Consider the following 15924-nt stretch of genomic DNA (forward strand, 5'->3'; position numbering starts at 1 on the left):
TTCGAGTCAAAGCCCATCCCTAGTAGGGACAGCTCAGATATGGATCTGCCTTGATATACGTCCACGGTGGTGTCACCCCTATCCGTGACAACGCGCAGATTTCTGGTGCACACCGTGACCATGCTCTAAAGGCCCAAAACTAGCCTGCCCAGTGCCCTGCAGGGCACTGTGGCAGACTAGACAAGAGAGAGTCAGATGCGCTAGCCTGCCCAGTGTCTACTTCTCTGTCATGCTATCACTCCGCAGCGGCAGGTCAGAGCGCTTTGACAGGCTATGTTGGGAGATTATTTAATTATTAAGGGGGGTGAGACCAGATTTTACTGCACCAGGTGACACCAACCCTAGTGACGCCACTGGGAGACTCTTAGAAGTTAGAGTGCCGACTAAACCCCTGTTTTTAATGCATACTGTTAGACAGGTCAATTCAGTTGGTTGTAGGCTGGTCGGTAAGTTGAGCTTGGAAATTTTTTTGGTTTTATTTGATTTAAGAATAAGAGTACATGCATTTTTGGTGCATTTTAGTGTGCTAGGTAGCCAATTCAAATGAATGGGCTCCCCCAATACAAACACACAAAATAATACACATTAACATGCTCTGAGTTAACGCACTGCGAACATTAGGTGTGAACGTAGCCTGAGAGGTAGGGCTACACCATTGCAACAATTTAACAGTTGTGATTCAGTCTTTTAAATACTGATTCCTGGCCTGTTCCCTTTAAGACCTTTCCCTGTACACAAAACCAGTCTGCTAGGTAATGAGTGTTAATTGGGAAACAGTGCGACTTTGCATTTGTTGGCTGTGACATATTACAGTACACAGGCTGTGAGGGCTCAGTGCCGTGTTGTGTGATTACTGTGTACTGACCTTTGCAGAACCTGGTAATTGCAGTGACATTTGGGAGTTTTTATTTCCTGAAAAGATGTCACAACTTAATTTTGCTAAAGAACAAAATACACATTTATGACCCATGGAAAAGAAGTAATTAGGAAGCAGAGACTGGCGTAATACTATATAAAGGAAAATAGATATATATATGCTGGATGAACTTCAACTGAATAAATATTGATACTTTATATAGTGTGTATATACAGTATATATATATTGAACATATATTCAATTCTTATGAGTTTGGAAGTAGTAAAAAAAAACTGAAATTGGGCCTTAATGTTTTTTTTCAGTGTAAAAGTTAAAGAGTATTTAAAGTGTATTCCCACTTTTGCGGCCAAATTGGGATAATGCCTACTTTACATTTGATACATGTCCTCATTCATAATTATAAAAATATTTAAAAATCGCTGCTTACCGTACTTTTTCTGCTTGCTCTTTTCTGTAAACTCAAAAATGAAAGTTTTCATCTGCTATTTAATGATAAAGAATACGTTAACCTTTTAGGGCAGAATTTCACTTTTCTTAATAAAACAGAAGTGTTTTCCAATGCCATTTCCAGCACAGTCATCCCAATATGCTTTTTTCTCACTTACATCTTCCTCAGGAGGTTTAAAATCTTGTCAGTTTATCCGCTTGAAGACCGGGGCTTTTTCTGACACTTGTTGCTTACAAGTTAAAATCAGTTTTGCTAGAAAATGACTTTGAACCCCCAAACATTTTATATATTTTTTGAGCAGAGACCCTAGAGAATAAAATGGCGGTCATTGCAATATTTTATGTCACACTGTATTTGCACAGCAGTCTTTCAAATGCAATTTTTGGGGAAAAAGTACACTCAATATTGAACCCTACGGACTAAGACTGGAATGTCATTAAAGTTCATGTGCATGTAAAGGCAGGTGAAAAGAGGAAAAATGGGCATATGGCGCTACCCTAAGTGACACAAATTAAATTGCTGTAAAAAATATGTATGGTAAGTGAACTACTAATATATACCTTATAAAAATGTATACACTCTGCAGTGCAATTAAAGAGTAAACATATATATGTGCGTGAGAAAATATATGGAATAAAAACGCTAGCTCCCAAGATAGCTGATACACAACAAACGCTCTATCACAGCAAAACAGTAAAACAATAAATCACCACAAAAAATGATAATTATTTGCAACAATATTGGAAAATACTTGAATATGTGATCTGTGTTTATACTAAGTCCAACTTGCTTCGCTCCTGGTACAATTAATTATAAATTAAGTGCTATACTTGTGCCGAAAATTATATGTGAGTATCCATTATATAATTACAACACTGATAAATCCATAGAGAGTATATAAACAGTCCCAGCCGGGATACAAAAAAGGTGTCCTCCCAACTTGTGCAATCCAGAAAAAAATAAATGATAGAAAACCAGTGACTTCTGTGCTCATGGAAACTGGTGACTTCAGGTGCTCCCCCAATGTTTCCCCACTCACCAGAAGTAGTCACCCCTGCAGGGGTAATAGGCATAGAGTGGGTAACTTGGGATGAGTGTCCCCTTGGATGTTCCGCCTTATGATCCGCTCCTCCACCGACTTGACCAGCGGTCTGATTCAGACCTCCCAGCGTCCGCTCCAGACCTGGACCCCTCCGTATCCTATCACCACCAAACAGTCCTCTCCTCCATGCAAGAAAGAAACAGGGGACTTCCGTAGTGAAGTAAGCTCAATTTATTGAAAGAGTTATAATCCGTAAAACGATAAAAGCAGACCCAGCACAGCACGGCCGTAAGCAGGGATGAGACCAGGAAGCCAGTCCTAGTGCGTGCGTCCCACCATGCATTCCAGCCAGAGCTTCCGTGTGTGACGTGTGAGCGTGACTCCGCCTTACGCGTTTCATCAGAGGACGTTGTCAAAGACAAGACAAAGACCGTCTTTGACAACGTCCTCTGATGAACCGCACTGCAGAGTGTATATATTTTTATAAGGTATATATTAGTAGTTCACTTACCATACATATTTTTTACAACAATTTAATTTGCGTCACTTAGGGTAGCGCCATATCCCCATTTTTCCTCTTTTCACGTTAATAGCTCCCTTTGGGAACTAATTAGGGGGAGGCTGCAACCCTTTAATCTCCTAAGCGCGGACTTTCAATTCATTACATGTAAAGGCAGGTGTCCCAGTACTTTTGGCATTATAGTGTATGTCCCATACCTGTGGGAGCCCTGTGGAAGTTGGAAATCACTGAAGTAGGAACCACTACTACAGTGATTGCCACTAACTTCCAGGTCCTGTGCTGAGCAGCTGCCCTCTAATAGGACAAGGTGGAGATTGTGTTGTTACTGCCTGTCTCTCCACCTCATCCAAACAAAGATTGCTTTGCGTTCATTGAGAAATTGGAAAGTGTTCTCTAAATGGGGCCCGTGCCAAACGAGCGACCTCCTGTGTTCACAAGGGCAGCAGGGCAGCCGCTAGGGCATGGGGCCCAGAATTTAGTGAAGATCACTGGAGTAGCAGTATCAGATTCCACAGGGATCCCCCAGATATGGCACCTACATACTTACATTGGTCCAAGCTGGTCAATTGCCATACTTGGAATTCAGCTTTAAGAAAATATAATAATAAAAGCATTAAATTAAAATAAACATGATAATTAAAAAAAATCACATATCTTTTGAAGAGTTTACAAATGATCGTGGATAATTATCCATGGAGGACAATTACAATAAGGAATCTTCATGATCCAACCTTTAGGTAATACAATACATTACTGGACTTGCGGTACACAGAAACCATTTGTACGCTTTTCTATTCTCCAATTAAAAGTTTACAAGTGGTTAATGCACTTGTGATTACTGAGGATAATAATGGGCAAGAAGTGAAATCTTCACTGAAGTGTTTTCCTTAGAGAGGTAAAGTGCTTATGTTCTTGAAACGCTGAGCTGTAATTTACAGATGATAGAGTAGACTGCTCTAAGATTTAAAGAAGAGCCAAAACTGCTCTGTGTTTTTTGGCAAAGGAATGATCATCCAAACCCAAGAACAAGAAACGCATATATCACAGCTTAACTTTCTTTGAATGTGGTGGCTGCATTAATTTTGTTTTTTTCCACATTTTTCTTTTTCTTTATTTTCACCTGGTGATCCTTCCAGAAACATATGTCCTGCCCTAGGACGACAACCGTACTGTACCTAGGAGGAGAAGCGCTGTCTCACTAAGAATAATGTGTAAGGTATTTATAGTGCGTCAGAACTATTTAACAATTCTCCTATTCCATAACCTAAGAGGAAGTGTTTTGTAGTCAATGGAGATAGCTGGGAACAATGCTAACTGACAACGTCCTGCACAGAAAGAAAACAACCCACAAGATTTCTCCACCTTATCCAATCAGTGAACACCTCGTGTTCTTTGAAAATGTAGCACCTTGATGTTTAGGCAGGATTTCTAGTGAATTTACCTGCCAGGTATAGTTGCCTTCACCAATTGATAGGAGAAAAAATTGATTCCACCCTAATTCTGGAATTGCTGCACTTCTCTCTTCTGTGACTAGATGGCTGGGTACCTGGTGGCATTAGATAAGACAAGGGCATTGCAAGGACAGATTAAGAATAGATGGAGTATCTCAGCCAATTGGCAGGGATCTTCTTGGGTCCATTGGCATGCTGGGAGAGCCTATTTATTTGGGTCAGGTGATCGGGGGTTCTGTGCCACCTGGAAGTCTGTCTAGGTAGACGTGTGATGTATTGCCCCGGGCTGCTAGGCCAGAGACAGAGGCCTATCCCAGGGACATCTGGCTGCTAGGCTGTCTGAGGGCCTATCCAGAGGCAAGAGAGCAGCGCAGGGTTGGGACTGCGGCTTGCAGTCCAACCAAAAGTGATGGTTCTGCCGGCCAGAGAACCTTATTACCAGGGACCACCGTGAGAAGCTGAAGCAAGTACCAGAGCAATATTCTAACCAACCAGGGACGGTGAAGAATTGGGAAACTTCAGCAGGTGTCAAGCCAGGGACCCAGCCAGCAGAGGAGACGCTTGTGTGCCAAACCAGGGACCAAACCTGGGACTGAGCAGGCCAGTGGGGTGAAGCTTGAGGAGTAGCTGTGAGTGCCAAGCTAGGGACCCAGCAGGGATGCGGGGGTGACGCCTGAAGAAGATACTCAGATTTGAAGAGCTCAGGCACTGGATCAGCGGGTCTAAGGGATAGACTGGGAGCTCATTTGAGTGAAGATCTAAAAAGGAGATTGTGGAGGAAGTGAAAGAGTTCATTGCAACCTTTATTAGAAACTGTTCAAGCTTGTTGCCATAGGAGACAGCGTGTCTACACATGTAGATGTGGTGTCGGCTGGGTGCCTTTCCCTGCATGGCTGTCTACCTATAGAAGTCTCGGAGTTGGCTAATTAACATTGCAACCAGGGGCGTAACTAGAAATAGCAGGGCCCCATAGCAAAATGTTGTATGGGGCCCCCCTGCAAACAGCCCCCCCCCGCCACAGCTGCCCTAGTGTCAATGCAGCGTGACCTGTGCCACATACAGCGTGACCTGTGCCCAATGCAGCGTGACCTGTGCCCAATGCAGCGTGACCTGTGCCCAATACAGCGTGACCTGTGCCCAAAACAGCGTGACCTGTGCCCCATAAAGCGTGACCTGTGCCCAATACAGCCTGGTCTGCCTGTGCCCCATACAGCCCCACCTATGCAGAGGAAGAGGCAAGCCACCTGGATCAGCAGAGAGCGTGATTGCCCGCTGTAATAGCTTTCATTTGAATTTCCTGTCTTCCCGGGGCTCATCGTCACATAGCCCCACCTCTTGGCCCGACGCCTTTGATGACGTCACATGTCCCACATTGGATCAGCGTTCTGTCTATCAAAGGCACCAGGCCAAAAGGTGGAGCTATGTGACGTGAGCCCCGGGAACACTGGAAGTTCTAATGAAAGCTCTTACATCGGGCAATTCAGCTCTCTGCTTATACGGTCAGCTCGCCTCTTCCTTTCCTCTCTCTTCCCCTGGCTGGGAGACTGTGCCGGCGGTACTCTTATCCTCATTGGGCCCCACTCGGCTGCAGGCCCCATAGCGCCTGCATGGGTCACAGAATGCTTTGCATCTTCTGAATGAATGCAAAACGGTCTCTGATTGGATAAGGTGGAGAGCGCGACGTCACTGCCCTGTCCTCACACGACCTGGAAACCAGTAGAGATCACTGGAGTGTCTACTTCAGTGATTTTCAGCTTCCACAGGCATCAGCCAGATATGGTACATATAATGTGGACCAATGTAACTATGCATAAACTACATATCTATCTGGAAATCTTCTTCAAGATACATACAGTGGGTAGAGGAAAGAATCAGCCCTCCCTCCCCCTTTTTGGTCTCTTCCTTTCCTCTCTCTTCCCCTGGCTGGGAGACTGTGCCGGCGGTACTCTTATCCTCATTGGGCCCCACTCGGCTGCAGGCCCCATAGCGCCTGCATGGGTCGCTATGGTGGTAGTTACGCCCCTGATTGCAACTACTAAAGTGTAAAACCATGGGTAAAATCACTTGGTGCCCAGTTAATGGCACCAATCCCGGGACTGAATAAATTTGGCACGTAATTGTTATGGTGTCAGGACCTTCTTTCTTTTTTGAACTGAGGAGACCACCTTTTAGTGGAATCTGGAAGATACTATGACGTTATGGAGGAATTAATTTACTACTTTAAATGATGCACTCCGTCCTCTCTCTTAAATATTTTTTTGAGACGCTTACTCTACTTATTGAAAATATAACCAGGTACAAAGAAAGTTGTGTGAATTAATTATCTTGCATGTGAACAAATATGATTCCAACATATCTTCTGCTGGTAGGCACTGCCTAATGCTAAAGACAGCTAAACAAATTAGCTTGAGATGAGAGAAGCTTGCAATAACATAATGCAGAGTAATAAGCTCAATCATGTTATTACGTTCACTGCTACTATGCCCCGAATCTAGGCAATGAGAGGCTCAAGAATGTCTGCTGCTCCTGATATTTGGCACAAAGCCACAACTTTAAACAAGGATTCCAGGTACAGATATTTTATACACAAGCTAAGCTTGGACCAATGTAACTATGTACTGTCTATACCAGGGGTCTCCAAACTATGGCCATCCAATTGTTCAAGAACTACAATTCCCATCATGCCTAGTCATGTCTGTGAATGTCAGAGTTTTACAATGCCTCATGGGACTCTTAGTTCCGTAACAGCTGGAGGGCCGTAGTTTGGAGATCCCTGGTCTATACCATACCTGGCCGATGCCCTTGGAAGCTGGAAATCACTAAGTAGACACTGCTACTCCAGTGATCTCCACTTACTTCCAGGTCCTGTTCCAAGCAGCTGTCCTTCTGTATCCTAAACACAGAATGTCAGCCTGTCTGCACAGCACGCAATTCACAGAATGCTTTGCATCTTCTGAATGAATGCAAAGCGGTCTCTGATTGGATAAGGTGGAGAGCGCGACGTCACTGCCCTGTCCTCACACGACCTGGAAACCAGTAGACATCACTGGAGTGTCTACTTCAGTGATTTTCAGCTTCCACAGGCATCAGCCAGATATGGTACATATAATGTGGACCAATGTAACTATGCATAAACTACATATCTATCTGGAAATCTTCTTCAAGATACATACAGTGGGTAGAGGAAAGAATCAGCCCTCCCTCCCCCTTTTTCAAATAATCACATTTTGTTGCTTTGTAGCCTAAAATGAAGATAGACACAGTTTATGTTTTATTCAGCCGTATTTACTAGTGCAACTTATAACATCCAAGTGAAAGATATAACACCAACATGTCAGAAAAAAATATATCAAAAACAGAATCACCCCCTGTATGTCAGTATTTTTTTCTTGCACCACCCTTTGCTTTAATTACAGCCTTTAGTCTGTGGGGATATGTCTCTACTAACTTTGCACATATAGATTTGGCAATATGTGCCCACTCTTCTTTGCAGAACTGCTCAAGTTCAGTTAAATTTTTTGAACTGCAGTCTTCAAGTCATTCCACAAATTTGCAATAGGGTTTAAGTCTGGACTAGGCCATGCAAGGACATTCATCTTTTTCTCCTTCAACCACTGTGTGGTGATTTTTGCTGTGTGCTTTGGGTCATTGCACATGTTGGAAGGTAAACCTTCTTCCAGGGCCGTCCTTAAGGCAGGGCAAAAGGGGCAGCTGCCCTGGGCCCTGTCATTGTTGTGGGGCCCAAAGCAGCTGCCACATACTTGCCAACTATCCCAGTTTAACTTCCCTCATCCCTTGAGGTTTTAGTCCCATGCTGTGTCCTGATATCTCAGTGTGAAGTTCTGTTACTAATGCTGCCCAGCTCTGCCCTATTGTTGTGTACAGATGACTCACTTGCAGACCCTGTCTTTATGCAATGTCTTTATATGTAAGGAGTAATATGTAATCATATATAAATAGAGGCAGTATTCATATGTATATCATGCCCCCCTGAGTTCATATCCACCATCACCTATACTGAGTGCTGCCCACTGGGAAAAATGAAGGGGCATGCTTGAAAGTCCTGCCTACAACTGTGGTCATTAGGCCTACCATCAGCCTGTTCTGCAAAGGTAAGCAAATTAGTGTGTGTGTGTGTGGGGGGGGGGGGGGGTAGTGGGGGTTGTGCAGAGGTAGGCAGAGAAGGAATTACAGTTTTGGGTGCACAGGTGAGCAAGGAGGGGATGTATGGAGGTAAGGAACGTGGGTGCAAAAGATGAGCAGAGGAGGCAGGTAGAGTTAAAGGGAAGGCGGATTGGAGTGGAGAGGATGGGGGTACAGAGGTTAGCATGGGTTTTAGGATGCAAAGGTACTGACAGGGTGGATAAAGATGTAGGTCATGTGTAGGGCAGCCCATTAATTTCAATGGGCTGCTCTATGCGCTACAATTGCGGAAGAAAGTCTAAAACCTTTTTTCAAAATCACATGGTGCCAAGGCACATGTCAGCAGAGGTGTCATTAACAATTAATGCCACTGCTGTGTATCTTCTAAAGAGCAGAATGTTTCTGTGTAAACCCCTATTACATTAGTGGTCAGTGTAAACCCCTATTACATTGGTGGCCAATGTTGAAACTCCTTTTTATATTGGTAGTCGGTAAAAAAAATCAGCATTACCATTAATCACACCCTCCCCCAGTACTGCCACTGATCCCAGGAGTCCTAGTATCCCTAGGATTTTTCTGTCTAATATACCCCTTTCACACTGGGGCCGTGGCCACATTAGCGGTAAAGCACCACTCATTTTAGTGGCAATTTAGTGCTGTCTAAGCAGCGCTTTTCAGCCGCTAGCGGGGTACTTTTAACCCCCAAGAAGGGGCTAAGAAGTGGTTAAAAGCGCCCCTGTTGCGGCGCTTCGGAAGCGCTTTTCAGGTACTTCAGAAGTGCTGCCCATGCATTCCAATGGGCAGGAGCGGTTTACATACAGCGCTCCCAAACTGCCCTAAAGATGCTGCTTGCAGGACTTTTCCTAACATCCTGCAAGCGCACTGCCCCAGTGTGAAAGCACTCTGGCTTTTACACTCAGGAGGCATTGGAGGCAATTTTCAGGTGCTTTACAGGCACTATTTCTAGCGCTAAAATGCCTGAAAACTGCCTAAGTTTGAAAGGGCTCTTAATGGGTCCCCTCACCTCCCCAGTCCATGGTGTGCAGGCAGTGAGGAGATGATGCGCTGTAACCTCTAGCAACCAATCATTAAGCAGTAATGATGTGCAGTAACCTCTAGCAACCAATCAGTGAGCAGTATTGTATGTCACTTTACACTCCTTGTCCTCCTGCACAATCAATACTTCCCTCTTTTAACCCAGCTACTATAGAGGAAGTCACTAAACTTTTTTCAAACGCTCACCTAACCTCCTGCCCCCTGGACCCTGTTTTTTCTCAAATACTAGGGTCAACATCTGGCTCTATCCTACACCGACTCTTTAACTCATATCTTCAACCTCTCACTCTCTACTGGCATCTTCCCCAACCTTCTAAAACATGCGCTAGTCACTCCCATACCAAAAAAGGCCTCACTAAACCCCACCAATCTTAACAACCTAAGACCCATCTATTTACTCCCTTTTGCCTCTAAACTCCTTGAACATTTAGTCTACAACTGACTGAGCGACCACCTCATTGAGAATAACCTTCTTGAGCCCCCTCAGTCTGGATTTCGCCCACAGCACTCCACAGAAACTGCCCTCCTAAAACTCACAAACGACTTACAAATAGCCAAAACCAACAGTCATTATTCCATACTCTTACTCTTGGAGCTTTCCACTGCCTTTGATACAATTGACCACCCCCTCCTCCTCAAAAAATTTGCTTGGTCTCCAACTCTCCATGGCTGCGCTCTCCGTTGGTTCGAATCTTACCTAACTCATTGCACCTTCAGTGTCACTTACAACTCCGCTTCCTCCTCTTCAACTCCTCTTACTGTTGGGGTCCCCCAAGGTTCTGTCCTTGTACCTCTACTATTCTCGATCTACACATTCTCCCTGGGTCAGCTGATAGCCTCCCATGGCTTCCACTACCATTTATATGCTGATGACACCCAAATCTATCTCTCTGCCTCTCAGCTCACCCCATCAGTCTCCTCACGCATCACTGATTTACTAAAAGACAAGTAAGCCTGGATGTCAAGCCACTTCCTCAAACTGAATCTATCTAAACTGAGCTCTTAATATTTCCTCCCCCAGGTGCCCCTTCCCCTGACTTCTCTGTCAAGATCAATGGCACATCTATCAGTCTGTCCCCACATGCCAGGGTGCTAGGGGTAACCTTAGACTCTGAACTGTCCTTTCAGGCCCACATCCAATTCCTGTCCAAATCATGCTGCCTTAGCCCCTGCAACATTTCCAGAATATGCCCTTTTTAACTAATGACACCACCAAGATTCTAATTCACTCCCTGGTTATCTCTCGCCTTGACTACTGCAACTCCCTCCTCATTGGATTACTTTTACATAGACTATCCCCCCTTCAGTCCATAATGAATGCCGCTGCAAGACTCATCCACCTTACCAACTATTCAGTGTCCTCCACCCCTCTCTGCCAATCCCTCCACTGGCTTCCACTCACCCAACGAATAAAATTCAAAGTACCAACAATAATTTACATAGCCATTGAAACCTGGGGGACAGGTAGGCGGTACAAAGCTCCCTGGGATAGGCAGTCTTTCAGGCACAGATACCAAATCTGAGTGAGGTAGTGACAAACAGTGCAGTGTTTATTGGTGATATATACAAGTCCATGTACAGGTGCTGTATAGTGTTTCAGAAAACAAACTGAACAAAAATAGTCAAACAAAAACCTAGCCGTGTCTCGGCACTAACTACACAATATATACAGGACCTAACAACCAGGCTAAGCAAACCGGTTGCCTGGGGAGACCGTGGCTTTGGGTGGAAAGTCCGTGCAGCTGTAGGGGTGGTGACCAGGCTCTCTGCAGAAAACTATCTCTCAACGAGCTCCACCAGGTTGTCTGCCGACTTGGGGTCTCCTTGACTCACCCACTTTTGCAGGGGAATTGGCAGTGACCTCACGAATTTGTCCATGCAGCAAAGTATCTCTCAACGAGCTCCACCAGGTTGTCTGCCGACTTGGGGTCTCCTTGACTCACCCACTTCTGCAGGGGAATTGGCAGTGACCTCAGGAATTGGTCCATGACCACGCTCTCCACTATTTGCGGCGCAGACAGGGACTCTGGCAGTAGCCATTTCTGCACCAGGTAGATTAGATCAAACATCTGCGATCTTGGGGCCTCTCATCTTGGAAGAACCAGCTGTGTGCCTGCTGTGCTCAAACGGCCAAGGTGACATCGAGTCGTGACAGGATTTCCCACTTGACCTTCTCATAGTCTCCCGCTTCTGCCAACTCCAGATCATAGTAGGCCTTCTGCGATTCTCCAGAAAGTAAGGGGGCGACCAGTCCTGCCCACTGGGTTTCAGGCCAACCTTCCCTCTCAGCGGTCCGTTCAATTGTTAGCAGAAAGGCCTCTGGACCATCATCTGCAGTCATCTTAGAAAGAAAGCGACCCACATGGATGGCTGAGGGCCTGTCTCCAACATCATCAATTTTAACAGGTGACCACTGTGCTAGCGTCTCCACAAACTCAGTTAGGGTTTTCCTATTCGCTTTTGCAGCAGTGGATAGCTGTTCAAACAGCCTCTGCGATTGCTCCTGTACAGCAACAAACAGTTGGCACAGTGCCTTGGTTTGCTCCTGTGCGATAGCGTTGGCTTGCTGTTGTGCAGCGTTTGCTTGCTGCTGTGCAGCGTTGGATAACATCAATTGTTTGACTTTCTACAGCTGGTCGCAGCCTCCACTGTATGTAACCTGGGGGACAGGTAGGCGGTACAAAGCTCCCTGGTATAAGCAGTCTTTCAAGCACAGATACCAAATCCAGTGAGGTAGTGACAAACAGTGCGGTGTTTATTGGTGATATATACAAGTCTATATACTGGTGCTGTACAGTGTTTCAGAAAACAACCAGAACAAAATAGTCAAACAAAAACCTAGCCATGTCTCGGCACTAACTACACAATATATACAGGTCCTAACTATCAGGCTGAGCAAGCCTACAGCTTGTCAGCTTCCAAAGATATAGCTTAACAGCTTTTTACCAACCTTTTGCTCTCACGGACCAGTGTTGTCTGTATTTCCCAGGCAAAGAGTGAAGGCTGTCTGTCACAGGTGGGTTTAAATTGGCCTGGGAGAGAGGACCAAGAGCCAAACTGGATTGTGGATCAGAGATCCATGAATGTGTACGAGAGGAGCCTGAGAGACATATAAACCCCAAACAGGACTTTTCCTGGCTCTCTCTGGGACGCTCTGCTACACCATCCATAACTCTGCCCCCAGCTACATTACTAACCTAGTCCCAAAATACCAACCAAGCCGCTCTCTTCGATCCTCCCAAGGCCTCCTGCTCTCTAGCTCCCTTGTCACCTCACCTCCTCCCATGCTCGCCTCCAGGATTTCTCTAGAGCTTCTCCCATCCTTTGGAACTCCTTACCCCAATCCGTCCGACTGTCCCCTAATCTATCCATCTTTAGACGATCCCTGAAAACCCTTCTCTTTAAAGAAGCCTATCCTGCTTCTAACTAATACACTGTTTTACTTCCTCTATCAGATCATCCCCCACAGCTATTACCCTTTGTATCAGTTGACCCTCCCTTTTTAGATTGTAGGCTCTAATGAGCAGGCCCCTCTGATTCCTCTTGTACCAAATTGTAATGTAACTGTAAAGTCTGCCTTTATTTTATTAAGCACTGCACAAATTGTTGGTGCTATATAAATACTGTATAATAATAATAATATTTATGTACAGTCCCTAGCAACCAATCAACAAGCAGAAATCATGTGTTGTAACCTCTAGCAACTAATCAGTAAGCCGTAATATGTGCTGTAACCTCTAGAAACCAGTCAGTGAACGGTAATGATACACTGTAACCTCTGGCAACCAATCGCAATCGCCGCCTGATCTGATTCAGTAAACAGATTTTGAGTATAGCTACTATTTATTATATGTCTCAGAGCAGGTGGAAAGCAAAACTGCATGGAGGGGGGACCCACAAAAATTTTAACGCAGGGTCCAATCAATATTAAAGATGGCCCTCCCTTCTGACAACTTTCTGGCAGAAGGCAGCAGACTTTCTCAATAATCTAATGGTATTTTGCCCCATCCTTTTTTCTTCTATCCTGTCAAGTGCTCCAGTCCCTGCTACAGAGAAACACCCCCATAACAGGATATTACCACCTACATGCTTTACTGTAGGAATGATCCCTTTTCCAACTCAGTGATTCTATTTTTAATTTTTAATTTTTTTGACATGTTGGAGTTTTATCTTTTACTTGGGTGTTATAAGTTGCACTAGAAAATACAGATGGATAAAACAACAACTGTGTCTGTCTTCATTTCAGGCTGCAAAGCAATAAAATGTGATTATTTTATAGGGGGATGATTCTTTTCTATACCCACTGTATATTTAAACCTCACATCTGGTAAAGAAAATCTTTATTTTGAAAGGAACATGTGATATAAAAGAGAGTGATGATCGGCTGATCGGTGTATGTACAATACATAAAAAAGTCTGAGACTGATACAGAAGCTGAACAACTTTTTTATTTGTTGCCATAATTTGTTTCTCTGTATTGCTAGCAGCTGGCCAAGAGGCATGTTTTCTATTTAATTCTGTAACTTTAATTTCTCCACCAGAGTCTTCGTCTTCCAGTGTGCTCAGCTGGAACAAGCAATGGTAAGCATCCTCAATATCCTCTTCAGAGGAGAACCCAACAACAATTTTGTCTCAGCTTCTGGTTGTGGGAAAGCTGCTGATATGCAAAGTAGCTGATCTCATAAAACAGAATAATTAGCTTTCTTTGTCCGATTTGCTTTATACTCAAACTTCTGACAGATATTATAGAAAAACATTGAATCCGTTTATGAATTTATTTAATACAGAGCTAAATGTATTTTTACAGACTGCTGGCAAAAGTACCAGAACCGGCATTAACCTCATCCCCCTATACTCTCATATACAGTAGTTAATCACACTCCGTGCTGTTGATCTAACTCACTGAATGTGCGATTTCAATATGCTGCTGCTCCTTCCCCATCCAAAGGCTGGGGCGGGTCTTGCACTGCTGAACTGTAGAGTCTTCAGATGGGTCTCATGGTGTGCAGGACCTGGCCAAGCTGTCTGGATTACAAGACTTGTAGTGCAGTTCACAGATACACTTTATTGCCAAAAGTATTGGGGCGCCTGCCTTTTCATGCACATGAACTTTAATGGCATCCCAGTCTTAGTCCGTAGGGTTCAATATTGAGTTGGCCCACCCTTTCCAAGTATAACAGCTTGAACTCTTCTGGGAAGGCTGTCCACAAGATTTAGGAGTGTGTCTATGGAAATGTTTGACCATTCTTCCAGAAGGTCAGAATGGGTATTCCGGCATGAAAATGACCCAAAACACACAGCCAAGGCAACAAAGGAGTGTCTCTAGATTAGTTAGAGGTCTTGTTAGAGGTTAAGGTCTTGGAGTGGCCTAGCCAGTCTCCGGACCTTTATCCCATAGAAAATATGTGGAGGGAGCTAAAGAGTCGAGTTACCAAACGTCAGCCTCAAAACCTTAATGACTTGGAGAGGATCTGCAAAGAGGAGTGGGACAAAATCCCTCCTGAGATGTGTGCAAACCTGGTGGAAAACTACAAGAAATGTCTGACCTCTAAGTACTAATGGAGAAATTTTTGAGTATAGCCTCAATTAGCAAGACCTAAACCTAGGCATAAAATAGTACCATCATCCAAAATTAATATAGGAAGTCAAGGGGAGGTGTAATGCCCCATACACACGGTCGGACTTTGTTCGGACATTCCGACAACAAAATCCTAGGATTTTTTCCGACGGATGTTGGCTCAAACTTGTTTTGCTCACACACGGTCGCACAAAGTTGTCGGAATTTCCGATCGACAACCACGCGGTCACGTACACCACGTACGACGAGACTAGAAATAGCCGGTTCAGAACCAAGCGCGGCACCCTTTGGGCTCCTTTTGCTAATCTCGTGTTAGTAAAAGTTTGGTGAGAGACGAGTCACGCTTTTTCAGACTCGTGGCTTTCAGATCGTTTTCTGCTGTTCAGTTTGTGCTTGTGGGTTTGTATCTGCTCTTCAGTGCGTGCAGTCAGTTTGTATCAGAGTTTTCTGTGTTATCTTGCCTGCTCGTTGCTGTTTTTCAGGTCGCTCTTCACAGGCCTTGCTGTTCTTCAGTGCGTTCTGTTACTTCGTTCTGAGCAGCCGACCGTTTTCTAGCCATGTTTCGTATGCGTACTCCTCGTACAATTCGTGCTGTGCGGGGGCTTGGTGTTGGGGTCCTGACCTTGACACAAGTCCAGTCCATGAACAGGGTGGGGAGGAGTTCATGGACCAAGAATTGGTTGCTTCAGCGTCACCAGTTCTCTCATATGCTTTTGCTCCGTGAGATCCGTGAGAATAATCCTGATGATTTCAGGAACTTTCTCAGGATGACGGACCCCGTGTTTCACCGTTTGTTGGCTTTGCTGACC

The sequence above is a fragment of the Aquarana catesbeiana genome, linkage group LG06 (genome assembly GCF_042186555.1).
Source record: "Aquarana catesbeiana isolate 2022-GZ linkage group LG06, ASM4218655v1, whole genome shotgun sequence".
Taxonomy (NCBI): Eukaryota; Metazoa; Chordata; class Amphibia; order Anura; family Ranidae; genus Aquarana; species Aquarana catesbeiana.